General features: G+C 33.3%; 2 long non-coding RNA genes across 2 annotated transcripts; one reads left to right on the top strand and one right to left on the bottom strand.

The window, feature by feature from the left end:
• Positions 1-286: 286 nt before the first annotated feature.
• On the top strand, positions 287-3,380 carry LOC127873729 (uncharacterized). The gene is made up of 3 exons (XR_008046347.1): positions 287-375; positions 1,184-1,330; positions 1,866-3,380. It is a non-coding gene; the product is annotated as an uncharacterized LOC127873729 (long non-coding RNA).
• A 426-nt stretch (positions 3,381-3,806) lies between these two features.
• LOC127873734 (uncharacterized) lies at positions 3,807-5,387 on the bottom strand. Its single transcript, XR_008046352.1, has 2 exons — positions 5,297-5,387; positions 3,807-4,361 (listed from the first exon to the last, which is right to left on the bottom strand). It is a non-coding gene; the product is annotated as an uncharacterized LOC127873734 (long non-coding RNA).
• Between the last annotated feature and the right edge of the window lie 8,558 nt (positions 5,388-13,945).

The raw sequence follows: 13,945 nt of genomic DNA, 5'->3' as shown, positions 1-13,945 counted from the left end.
ACACGATAAGGCAAAGGCTATGCTTTTTTCAATGAAATAAACCATTACTGTAAATTTAAGTCTTCGTTAATTAAGAGCTTAAAATGTACCTATATTAATAATTTTGGGATATTTCAGGGCAATAATTTTAGTATTTAAAAGTAGTATTTATTATATGCTTGATGAAGTTACCAAAACAAAATTCTACATAGTTTGAGATGTGTCTGAATTGTCTTCAAACATCATACGAAATATTTCAGTTTGTGTTTCTTAAATGTCTACTGATTAAACAATTGCCTGCCAGAGGTAAATGGCACCGGGGATGAACAACTTTTGTCACGTGACCGCAAAAGTCAACGCCGGTTGCAGAAACAGATTGTAATCTTGTACATTAAGGTAAGTTTTGTTGTTTTTTCATATAATCAAAATTTCAGTTTTTAACAAGTGATAGCCTATGACACAGTATACTAAATAAACTTTTATTTGAAATGATTCCATTGCCTTTACTGTTTCCACTTTCCGAGAACACTTCGACACAAAATTCTGAAATGCATTGCAAACGCTGTTTGTTTATGTGGTGTTGATGATTTTCTTTCAACAATATTGGTTTAACGACTGAATTAGTATGATTTTACACTTCATTTTAATATATTTAATAAGATTCATGACAAAAATAGCGGTGCAAATTGAAAAATATCTTATTTTTTTGTTTTGTTTTGTTTTGCAAACGCAGGTTGGTATTTCTTGAGCAATAGGAAATGGCAAACGCAGGTTGCGAGAATATTCAAAGGATAATGAAACGCACACTGTACACATTTTTGAAAGTCTTCTAAAATATGATATGGTTACAAATACGAAAATATTAACTATTCAACACAATATATGACTACGGAACTTCAATTGAGGACATTTAAACAGAGCGGAAATATGCTTATCAACACATTAAGTACTGTTACAAGTATATTGAACCACAACGTGCGTTGCCTCCTTTAAGCGGACCTCGAATGACGCTAAACGCGCCAAAACTCACGAAAATCCCGTGCATTAGTAAACACGCATGTTTATTGAACTGTGACGAAAAGAATAGCAGATAGTGTGTCACATCCAATCACTTGCGTTTCATATCTCTTTTGGTGTAGTCTTTAAAACTTTATAAAAACATTTTAGAAATATATTTTAACAAAAAGTAATTCTTTCATTACAGAAACATGACGCTCGTGTGTGAAATCTGTGGAAAGACATTTAAATCGAAGTGGGGGTTAAAGCTTCATGATAAGCGCCACAGAGGGACTGGACGATTCGCCTGTTGTGGAAAAACATTTTACACAAAACAGGCGTTCAACAGACACAGGTTTGTATTTTTTTTGTTTTTTGTACAATGCTAGGTTCTGTCGGTTTAAAAATCAAGATACAATTCAACATAGGTCATTGCATTCTGAGCGAAAGTATGTTTTTATAACCTAGTTGCAAAGCACTATTTAAAATGTTTTGAATGGTGTTTTCGAAAAAAGCCGGCTTTAAAACACTTAACACATTATTACTAGTGTGGTGCATATTGGTGTGCTCATTATAGTATTTAGTTTTTAACGACCATAATTGTCCAGATAAATTTCAATGCAAATTGTCACTGAACAATTGGAATTTACACCGTATAAATCCAGAATGTACGCGTTCCGATACTTCACGTATGTAATTGGACCCTTAAACATATTATTTAATGCGTATTTTGGATTTTGAAATGCGTAAATACGCGTTAACGCGCCTTATCTGGAGCGCTTCTGACGACCATCATTTTGTTAAGTTCCACATTGTTATGGATAATATTCTGTGTGTATTTTTCTGTATTGAATAATAATTCAACAGTTCCATTTGTTTTTGTTATATAGATGCAGCATTCATGGTGTTGAAAAGCCGTTCCCCTGTGAACAATGCGGCAAAAAGTTTTCAACCAAAGATGACCTGAATCGTCACGTCCGGAGGGAGGTTGCTGCAAAGCAATTTACCTGCTCAATTTGCAATGCAACGCTCCGGGAGAAAATTGACCTTCAGGCCCACCTTGCCACCCACAATGGAGAGAAAAACTTTGCTTGTGATATGTGTGAAAAGAGGTACAGGCACCGCAGTAGTCTATCAAAGCACAGATCTGCAAAGCACCGGGCCTAGTCATCTGTTGCATGACGATGATAAGACCAAGAATTATTTTTAATTCTTACCAATGTGCCGTGGTTATTTTCTTAATTATTGAAAATACAGACTGTCATACAATAATATATAGTATTACGCGTGTTTTTGCGTCTTAAACATTGTGTTTCATATCGTTTATCTTGTGTTGTTTTGTTTGATATTCCTGTTTTTAATAAGATTATTGTTGTAATATTTATCATTCTAATTTAAAATGATTATGATAATGGTTGATCTCATACAAATTATTGTGTTCATTATTGCTCATCTGTGATTACTGTTGATCTCAGCCCATGAATTGTGATTTATATTGATTATCTGTGATTATTGTTGATCTTATCAAAATAATTGTAATTTATGTTGATTATCTTTGAATTTTTTATCTTAACCTATTAATAGTGATTTATATTATCTGTGATTATTGTTGATCTTATCAAAATCATTGTGATTTATGTTGATTATCTGTGATTATTGTTGATCTCAACCGATTAATTGTGATTTATATAACCAGTGATTATTGTTGATCTTATCAAAATCATTGTAATTTATGTTGATTATCTGTGATTATTGTTGATCTTTTCGAAATCATTGTAATTTATGTTGATTATCTGTGATTATTGTTGATCTTTTCGAAATCATTGTAATTTATGTTGATTATCTGTGATTATTGTTGATCTTTTCAAAATCATTGTAATTTATGTTGATTATCTGTGATTATTGTTGATCTCACCATATCCGCTGGAATATACATTTGAGCCGCGCTCTGTGAAAAGGGGGTTTAATGCATGTGCGTAAAGTGCAGTCCACATAGGCTAATCAGGGACGGCACTTTCCGCTTTTATGATATGTTTTGTTAAAAGAAAGTCTCTTCTGAGCAAAAATCGAGTTTATCGGAAAGGTTTGTCCCTAATTAGCCTGTACGGAATGCACAGGCTAATATGTGACGACACCTTACGCACATGCATTAAACCCCCTTTTCACAGAGCGAGACTCATTTGTAATCTGCGATTTTTGTTTATCTATTTCGAATCAATATGATTAAAATATATTTTTGGTGAGTTAGCTTTTTGTCTCATTGGAATCATTGTGCGAATTGTCAACAATTACATGTAAATCTGTAATTCCTTCTCAAGTTGCACATAGGCCAGTTTAATGTTTTGCGTATAAGCTATTATTGCGATACGGGATATTCTTTGCAGCAATAAAACAATTAATCTGCATATGTTTGGTTCGTTTTGTTGTTAAAGACACTGATCTTGTTTGCGTTCAACCGCTGGGTTTTTCAATGTTTTTCACAGTATAGTTAGACTTATCTCGGTGAAGTGTACTTTGTCATGGATGTAGTATGCCTTCAGCTTTATTTTAAGTATTATCTCCAACAATCATATTGTAAGATTGTCAGGATTCTCACGTTACACATAAAGACCTTATATTGTATGACCAATATGAAGACACTAGTGATTTGCAAGGCGCCCATGTAAAGGTCAATAGTTATTATTATATTTAAAGTTTCGGATCAAAAGATAATGGTATACACCTAAAATGAAAACTATGTCTTGCAGAATAAGAGGAATCGATTGTTTTATTTGCTTCATGATACCTCTCTCCTTATAGGTCCACATTATTTATCATTATGCAACTAAAAGAAAGATACCTTTTTTTTAATTAACAAGATACAAGATACATGGCATTTTTTAGAAACTGTAATTTTAAAACTTGAAACAAATAACAGCAAACAAAATAAAGTTAGATCCAATATGTCTGTTGTTGTTTCAAATCCCCCAAAAAGGTTGAATATACCGGTAGGCCTCGTTAAATGAAGCATCCCACAGCGTCAATATAGGCAGCATATTATACGGCCCCAATATTGGTAGCTCCTCAATGCATAAACATAGAAAGAGCAACACAAAATCAAATTCAGTAGCATTACACGGAATCAATATAGGTAACGTTGGTTAACGAATATCAAAAATGACAGCTGTCTTTTAAAGAACTACAAACTGTCGTATGATATTATGATTTCCTTTTACGGGTCAATGTCAATTCCCATTTTTGATGTTAGAAGCATTTTGCTGTCATTTCGTCTTGCCCTCTCCCATCGGACACCCAACGTTCCCTTCTGGAGAGCGTTTCTGCTTGTTGACACGGTGTCAAATTTTCGTTTAGGTTCCTTCCGTTTTGGAATGTCAAATTCGTGGTCCCTGAAACATGATATTTGTAGAGATGATTCTCACAGTTCTTCTATAAATTGTTCCCTCAATCTTCACAGCTGAGCAAAACATATGCATACAATTGTGTTCATTCAAATTGCATTCTTTAACTACCAAATCTTAATATTAAGATAATATTTAATATTAAATATATTTGGACAACTAACAAAACAGCATGAGAAAAATAACATTCCGACAAATTATTTTTCAATTCTTTTGAGATCTTCATTTTACAATACTCCGCTCCGAATCGCGATTTATTTTATGATGATAATGGCGATGAAGATGGAGATGATGATGATGAAGATGTTGATGATGATTTGATTTGAACAGTACATATCGAGTATCGCTTCGTGTGTCGTGTGTCGCGGTCTGAAATTAGACCGCGTTACACGAAATTCGGATAATATGGGCGATATTTGAATAATAAAATATCGCGCGTCGCCGCGACTGTCGCGCAAAATATCGTGTATCGCTTCGTGTGTCGTGTGTCGCCCTTGATGAAAGAAGGGCAAGAATATAGATTCCGTAATCTTAACCAACCTGCGTTTGCCATAATCCAGCTTCAGCAAACTGCGTTTGCTCAACCAACCCGCGTTTGTAAATTTTTGAAATAGCAAGAACTGCCCAAATTAAATATAACAACAACAACTTATATCGCAAATACAATAAATCATCAAAAATTAAGCATCGTGTGCTCTCATTTTTCTAGAAATATGATTTATTCGTGAATGGAAAGTAAAAAAATATAAAATCAAACTGCGTTTGCATCGAAAATCTAAAGTTTGTGTCGAAGTGTTCTTAAAAACTGCAAAGCTTCGAAACAAGTGCAATGCGTCTTAATATGCGAAAAGGTATGAAGCATGTCATAAGCTTTGTATTGTCCAGAAATTTTAACATATTCTCTATAAAAAGATGAAAATTACCTGACGGAGCGGGATTCCTGATGTAATTCAACAACCTGCGTTGACTTTTGTGGTCACGTGACAAAAGTTGTTCATCCCCGGTGAATGGGGTGCCGCCTCGTGTACGTTTATTTTGTATAACTTAAAATTTACTGTAAAAATTGTTTTATTCCTTAAGACTAAAATATCTTCATTTCTGAAATACATACTGTGCGTTGTACAATACATATGGTTACGTGTCTTTACACTGATATATTCCGCAGCACACGTGTTAATGTTTGTTTACGAGGAGTATACCTAAATGCACTACGGATCATTTAATACAATATGACTTTGTCTATATCATATATGAGTAAAAACAGCGCTTTAATTTTATAAAATATAATCAAAATATTGAATTCACATTAAATATGTTAATAGAAATCTCCACAATTTAATTTATTTGAATATAAAGGCACATCTCGCTGGTATGTTATTAATTGAAAACTGTTTAACGATGTATGGGTGTGTATTGATAGCATTCGCCAATTAAATTATATGTCTGCCTGTCTGCCTATGATAACATTAAAACCGGGATTAATTAATGTTCAACATAACAAACATAAATGAAAATAAATTCTAGTAACATTAAAACAATTAAAAGAAACAATAAAAATATCAATTAACGTTGCAATAAATTAGCAATTCAATCTAGCAACAACGGGTATATCGGTTACGAGAGAGTACAATGCAGGTGTTGATAAATCCGGTGCACGTGTTTTAAAGCATTACACAGAAGACAACTTGCTACAGCCCTATCCTTTTTACGATAAAACAGATGTGGTAAAGAATGAAAAAAAAACGGCGGGGCTTTGCAAAGCTTGTAATACAATAAACCGTCTAGGCATGTCTGTTTATCTGTTTCATTATGCCGTTACACCCTTTTCAATAAAATATTCAAGAATAATCGTTACGCCCTTTATGTGCGGCTTGAACGACTGAGACGTTGTACATGTTTTGTATGACGCAATGAGTAATTGCATATTCATGTTTATATTGTAAAATACGCGTTTCCAGTTTCTAAAATATTATCTTATAATATAATGTTATTTATTAGTTGAATTCATATTGGCTTTGTTATTGAGCTGAATACAGCCGTATTGCCCTGAGGCCGCAGGCAGAAGGACAATACGGCTGTCTGAAGCTCAATAACAAAGCCAATATGAATTCAACTAAATAATGACAATTTTATTAATAAACTTTATAATATGATTTAGCAAGAAATGCTTGAATTTCATTTCAAATTACATGTTTTTTGAAATGATGTTACTACTGAACGTAATGATGAAACTACTGCACATAATGACGAATGTACCGAACGTGTAGACGTTTGCACAGCAAGTAATGATGAAACTACTGTACATAATGTTGAATGAACGTAACGTAAAGAGGTTTGCACAAAACAAAATGATGTGACTACTGCACGTAATGATGTAACTACAGCAAGTTATGACGAATGTACCGAACGTAAAGAAGCTAGCACAGAACTTAATACTGTAACTACTGCGCGTAATGCTGTAACTACAGCCCATAATGGTGAATGATCCGAACGTAAAGAAGATATCACAGCACGTAATGATATTGCTACTGTGCGTAATAATGTAACTACATCACATAATGTCTAATGCACAGAACGTCAAGAAGTTTGGACAGAACATAACGATGTTACTACTTCGCGTAATGCTTTAACTACTGCATATAATGACGAATGTACCAAACGTTAAGAAAATTGCACAAAGCATAATGTATATCCCACTGAAAGTAATATTTAATGTACTGCAAACAAAGACAACAGTCATATGAAGTCAGCTATGGCGTTCCATATATTGCCATTAGGAATTGCATTTGTAATGTGTAAATCATCCATGATTTCGAATTAGTTTTGCTTTCGGCGCTCATTGTAGCTTGAAAATATTCAAAGTTGTTATAAATTTATGTACGCTAAAATATTGAACCTTACTGTTGTGGTTACACTGCACTATTGTTATTGTCGAAAAAGGGAGCTGAAAATATTAGGGGCTGAGTACTTTAAGTATATTTTTAAAGGTTTAAACTTTAGCACCATAACTAAGAATACAACTTCAAAATGGCGTCCACAATTGTCGAAATTTTAGATTCTCATATAAGGCCGAGTTTTTCCTGGTTTCTGATTGGCTGAATCTCGTATTGGCCGACCTTTTTCCGTATTGGCCGTGTTTTTTTCCATATTGGCCGCCTTTTTCTCGTTTAAGGCGAGTTTCCAGCTTTAATGGCGAGGCTCACCTTGTATTTTGCGAACAAATTGAACACATTCTCGTCTAATAGTATAAAGTTAATTAATAACAACGTGTACGAACTTGACATCAAAACGTACATCAGGCACCGTTGTATCAGTTCGATATCAAGGCATAGGTATGATAAATAGGGAGTATTACATGACTGTGGCGTTCCGATGGGTTATGTAGGGTAAGTTGATTAAATGGTGTATTTCACATGTGCGATAAAAGATCGGAACTCCATGAAATATTCCATTAGTATACACCTTCTTAAGAAGAATACAATATTACATGTTACTAACGCCAACAACTGATGTATGGGTTTCGACTATAAGCATAACTATTATTGAAATACGCGCATATTACTATATGAACAGGACGCCGTGATAACATGAATAGTAATAACGTCATTAAAAAGTAATTTTGTTGTTTTTTCCAGCAGTTTAATAACGGAACACATTTCACAATGTGAAATGCAGCATGGAAATAATCCGGAACTATCTTGTCATTGTTTATATCCCGATACCGAGGCGACATAAGCCGGTACAAACAAAACTCATTTTCAGTTATTCGCTTGCGAACGACTAATGTAAATAGTATGCGTAGCAAGTCGGTCTGCTCTTTACTACGCTAAGATCGATAACCACCGCATCTGCCTGTGTATAATTCACCACTGGTATACCGCAGAAAGTGAGTGTGTGTATGTAGTCAATAGTGTTAAGCAGCTTGTGCGACAATATTGGCCAGTTTATCATTGAAATCTTTACATATTGACTGCTTTCAGAGAAAACGGGGCTTAATGCATATCAAATAAGTGGTGTCCCAGATTTGCATGCGCACACTGATTAGCCTGTGCAATGCGCACAAGCTAATCAAGGACGACACGTTCTGATTGTATTTATTCATTGATTTATTCATTATAATCTCATCAATGCACACAGAATATAATAACATCCATAACACAGTTTAAAGTACAGTGCATTTCTAATCTAAAAAAGATTAACAGGAGACTTTTAATGTTAACATGACAAACTAAGAAACACAATAAGATAATCAAGATCCATCGACTATACTTTATATAGAGGATATTTGTTGGAATCGGTGAATTATCGATTTAAATTTACGAGTGATCATAGAAAATAATATTTTCGCGAGTGGCGCAGCCACGAGTGAAAATATATTTTTTTCTATGATCACTCGTGAATTTAAATCGATATATGCCACCGAATCCAACAAATTTTCTTTTTATTTTATACTTTTTTCCCAGTTAAAATACATTGTTTAAGAGTTAAACTAAAGAATTTCGCTGGAATAATGACGTCATTTCGTCAAAAAAATGACGTTATTTCACAGTAAACAGTGGAATTATCGATAATTTTCACTGATAATTTTCATTGTTTGAAACAGTGAAATTATCAGTTTTAATCCACTGATATTTCCCTATAAACCACCGGAAAGCATAAAATAAATAGACATAATACAAGTAAGATCTAAAGTATCCTTGTTAATCGGGAAATTAAAATCTGCCTTAAAAAGGGATGTTAAATACTGAATTTGAATAATGAGGCTAAAGTCTTACATTCTCAAAATGGGAAATAAATAAAATAATGGAAAGTGTTTGATCAGATCTAAACACAATTTGATTAACAAGGGAACTTTAGGATGAAGTTAAAACAATTTCACTAGTAAAACAATTGTCATATATGCACTAAAACATGTATCTAGGAATTTAAAACAAAATATGTCTAACATCAAATTTGTTGGTTTTCAAGTATTTACACTATGATACATTTATTACACTACAAATTGTTATTTACAATACCAGTTTTCTTTTATTCAGTATGTTGAAGCAGGTTTTGGCACTTTAAAAGGCTTTGTCTGAATAAGATAATAAATTTTTTATTTTATCAGTATCAGATAAGGTTACAAAATGTGCATCTAATTATTCTGCCTTTTGTAACAAAACAGATCTAATAGTTTCATATAGAGAACAATGTAACAACACATGCGTCTCATCTTCAATAGTATCTGGACAATGAAAACAGACTCTTTGCTCAACTGGCAAACCATTCCTAACTCAATACCAATTGGTGCAGTTGCACCGCGGAATTTTGTAAGGTGCTTTTCGTTTAAAGAGAGTCTCTGGTACTGGAATGAAAATTAATGCATATGCATTAAGCCATGTTTTCCCAAAATGAAGTGTAAATTATATTTTCTATGATTTGAAATAAAAGATAAAAGTGATAATAACTTCAAAGTAACCTTGCTGACAAGGCAAATAAACAAAATCACTTTTAAATCAAATAAACAACCAATGAGTTCTAAATTTTTACCTTGTAGCATTTTTAGTAAAATCTATAAGGGACCTTTTCACAGTTTGTCATTAAATGATAAATATTGATAAATGTAAACATTTGATCTTAAAGGGATCTTTTCACGCTTTGGTAAATTGACAAAATTGAAAAAAGTTGTTTCAGATTCGCAAATTTTCGTTTTAGTTATGATATTTGTGAGGAAACAGTAATACTGAACATTTACCATGGTCTAATATAGCCATTATATGCATCTTTTGACGATTTTAAAACCTAAAAATTATAAAGCGTTGCAACGCGAAACGATTGAATAATTTGGAGAGTTCTGTTTTTGTCGTCAAATTTTGAGAAACTACGAAGATTGCTTATATAAGGTATAAAATACGTCAGGTATGTGTACTCGGCGGAATAGCTCAGTAGGCTAAAGCGTTTTTACTTCAGGACTCTGGCAGGACTCCAGGGGTCACTGGTTCGAAACCTGCTCCGGGCAATGTTCTTTTCCTTTTTTAAATTTTATTCTTGATTTTTTACTGGAGCTTTTACGATCCAATGTTTACAATTATCGATATAAAGCATTTAATGAATAAGTTAAAAAATGCCAAAATCTGTGAAAAGGCCCCTTTAAAAGCTCCAATAAAAAAACACTAGAATACAAGTAAAGAAACAAAAAAGTGACCCTAAACTGGGCTCGAACCACTGTCCCCTGGAATAAAGGTATACCGTTTAGACCACTCGGCCATCCGTGCTCATACAATGAGAGAAGTATTTTATACTTTATATAAGCAATCCTCGTAGTATGAAAAAAATATAACGACAACAAAGGAACTCTCCAAATTATTAAATCGTTTAATTTTGTCAATTTACCAAACGTGATGAAGTCCCTTTAATGTCTTCAGACTTGCAAATTGAATGAGTTCAATACACTGTCAGATCTTACATCATGAATAACTTACAGGTTTAGTGGTTAGCCTAGGGCCAGTTGATTTAAGCCCATGAAACTCAATTTCAAAAGCTGGTTACAATTGGACTAAAAAGCAGGGCATCTAGCTTTTTCAAAGCTTAAACAACTCCATCCAATTAAACATAGAAAACAAATTGGCGACTGTGGATCAATAAGGCCTAGGAAATGATTCTATTCCGGCTAACAACAAGACATGATGCTTTAAAAGTCTGTCATGTCGGCAAAATTGTTGCTCAATAATTAGAAAAAATAATAAAGTATTAGATACATATAACACAGCATATACAAGATTTTAGGCTTGTTACTCTTTTGCAACGCAACCAAAATTCTAAAGATGATCGCCAGTGCAGCAACCAATTGCGAAAAAGAGAGACATATTGTTGTTGTTTTGTCTAAGTTATCTCTATAACATATATATGGGGATAAACGGTGCACACACATCTCGACCTGTGTTCATTTCAAACTTGCGATATAAAAAGCTATAACATAATTGTGAAAACTGAGTTTCGTCTAAGATTATGCAAAAGCGAACAACTTCAGTCCCTTCAGCGCTTTGATATACTTTTACAGCTGCATAAAGAATTCAACAATGCCCTCTGAGCGGTAAAGACATGTGGTTCAGTCAAATGATATACATTATGTTTACAATAATTTCTTAAATAGTATCTTCTTACACGATGTGAAGTTAAGTTAAAAAAAACCCTCGCAGGCAATATTAATTAAAATGTTTTACTATTACTAGTAGCATATATTTAAATGGTAGACAATAAAAAGGCCCCAGTACACAATGACACTCAGTACCAAGACAACAGTATCAACTGTGAGCATTTTAACACTTTGAATGTCTGTGTAGACAGACTCTAGTTTCCCTCTCGCCAAACTCCAATGGTTTACATTAAATTTTATCTGTACAGTCGGAATTTTCGTTTGGTATTCGTAGCTGGGAAATATTTTTAAATTGTGGAAACTTGTATGTGGCCCTTTATCTGATAGTACAAGCTAAGTGAGTGTGCAAAAGCAAACAAATGACATTTTTTCTTCACTCATTCCCGAGAGTTTCAATGCAGCCTGAATAACATTTAAATGAGAAACGGTCAAAACACTGTATTGGATACATTCCAGTCTGAACAAAATATATTCGGAAATTGAGCTGTTATGATTTTTAAATAAATATGACCTTCAATCAAATATTTCTTGCTTTTGATTCATACGTTATCTTGTGATAAGTTTTAGTTCTGCACATGGCTCAGATATGAATTTAAATGGAAGCACATACATATTTAAGCACATGAACAGATTCAACGATACATGTTTATATAGCTTACAGGTGACTTCAGTTTCTGCATGAGTGATTAAACGGTGAATAATGATTTTTTTTATTGTAGGTTTGAAGACATGATTTAAAAAACAAACAAACTGTATTTAGTTGATTTAAGTAGACATTGGCGTCAGATGCTAAACATCCTCTGGTATCGGCAGTCGCTCGGTTTGCATTACAAGAGACTGATCAACTACAAGAGGCTTTAAGATGCATCCAGATCATTAAAGAATAATCCAACACTAATAATGATTTAGGCTGGTGAGGGGTCCTTGCCTTTTGACCTTTATCATACATACAAAACAAATCAACTCATTATATATAGTTTTCACTTATTTGTAAATCAAAGTTTATTAAAAAAGGATTTAACAATACATACTATTATAAGTACACTCACTAGCTCTTCTACTACATTACTTGAAAAAAACATTTATTACTCACAACACATAAATAGTTGTAACACGAATTGCTTAGGTAACGAAACACAGTCTAGAATTAACCTAAAATTTTAAAAGTTTTTACAATAAAAAAAAGTATCATTATATTTCATATACAACAATTACAAACAAACTGTGTGTGTCATATTTTGCTGATGACAAGCTGCTGAATATATATTGCTTAACAATAAAGGTGTTCCCTTCCAGCTTGTGTGGTTTTTTTAATGTTTGATTGGAAACCCATGCTAGGCAAAGGAGAAAGTTGTGAATTAAAAAATACGGAAACACAGACTCTTGTACTGACAAACAAATCAGGATTATTCATGTTAGTCAATTTATACACATTCTTTCCGTAAATGCATACTCTATATCTTAAATCAAGCAGTCCGGGTCTAATAAAATATTAATTTCTGCAGCACACTTACACAGATCAATAAGTTCTGCTTTCATAGAATGAGAAAATTTCACATCCAGCTCGTTTAGGTACTTCTGTAACACTTAAGCAGATTTCTATAAGAAAAGTTATCCATAATAACTTACGTATTGAAGAAAATTAACATATCTGTGGTTTATGTGTACCGGTTTACGTGCCATTGAAGTGAGAACAATCCACTACAAAGAGTTCGGAATACTTCTTATCTGACCTGGGCTCATGTATGTAATGCCACAATACACCAGCCCTAAAGTCTGATTATCAGAATTTAATTAATACCAAATATAAACGATTTTCAGGTTAATAGCAGCTTATGATACATGAAGGTATGTGCTAAAACAGAAATAACAGATACGAGATTAACAAAACACACTACATTAACCTACGGTATTTTCTCTTTACCTGAGTAAGATATAGGGTCATGCACCCCTTTTTCAAAACGATTTATTTTACAGTTTTGCAATTCATTAACGGATTTGTTTGTCGGCATAAAATGTAATTGCACTTTATGCACATGTAATTGTAGGCAATAACATAACCGGGAAATAATAATATCGTTCAACATTTCTGACAGAACATTGGCTGCAGTACGTGTTTTAATTACGTTGCATGAAATTTGCCTTAATTGTTCACTGAGAAGAATGCGGAAGCGGTTTAGCTTCTTATATGTCGACTGCGTAAGACTAACGTCTAATTTAAAAAATTTAGCCGAATATGTGCAACGAAAACACCGTTTCTTTTAGATAATCGAAAACATTGTATTGGGCTATCTATATTAACATTCAGTCAACCATTCATGTCATGGTCAATTTCTAAACATGTGCATGTTTTCCCATGTGGCTGACATGTATTAACGCCATTTATCTAGAAAGATTTGTAAATAATTGCGCACAAATTTTATTAAGTGGTCCCCTG

This window comes from Dreissena polymorpha, chromosome 3, assembly GCF_020536995.1.
Source record: "Dreissena polymorpha isolate Duluth1 chromosome 3, UMN_Dpol_1.0, whole genome shotgun sequence".
Lineage (NCBI taxonomy): Eukaryota > Metazoa > Mollusca > Bivalvia > Myida > Dreissenidae > Dreissena > Dreissena polymorpha.
Note: the sequence above shows the minus strand (reverse complement) of the source record. Positions and strands in the feature narration are given on the sequence as shown.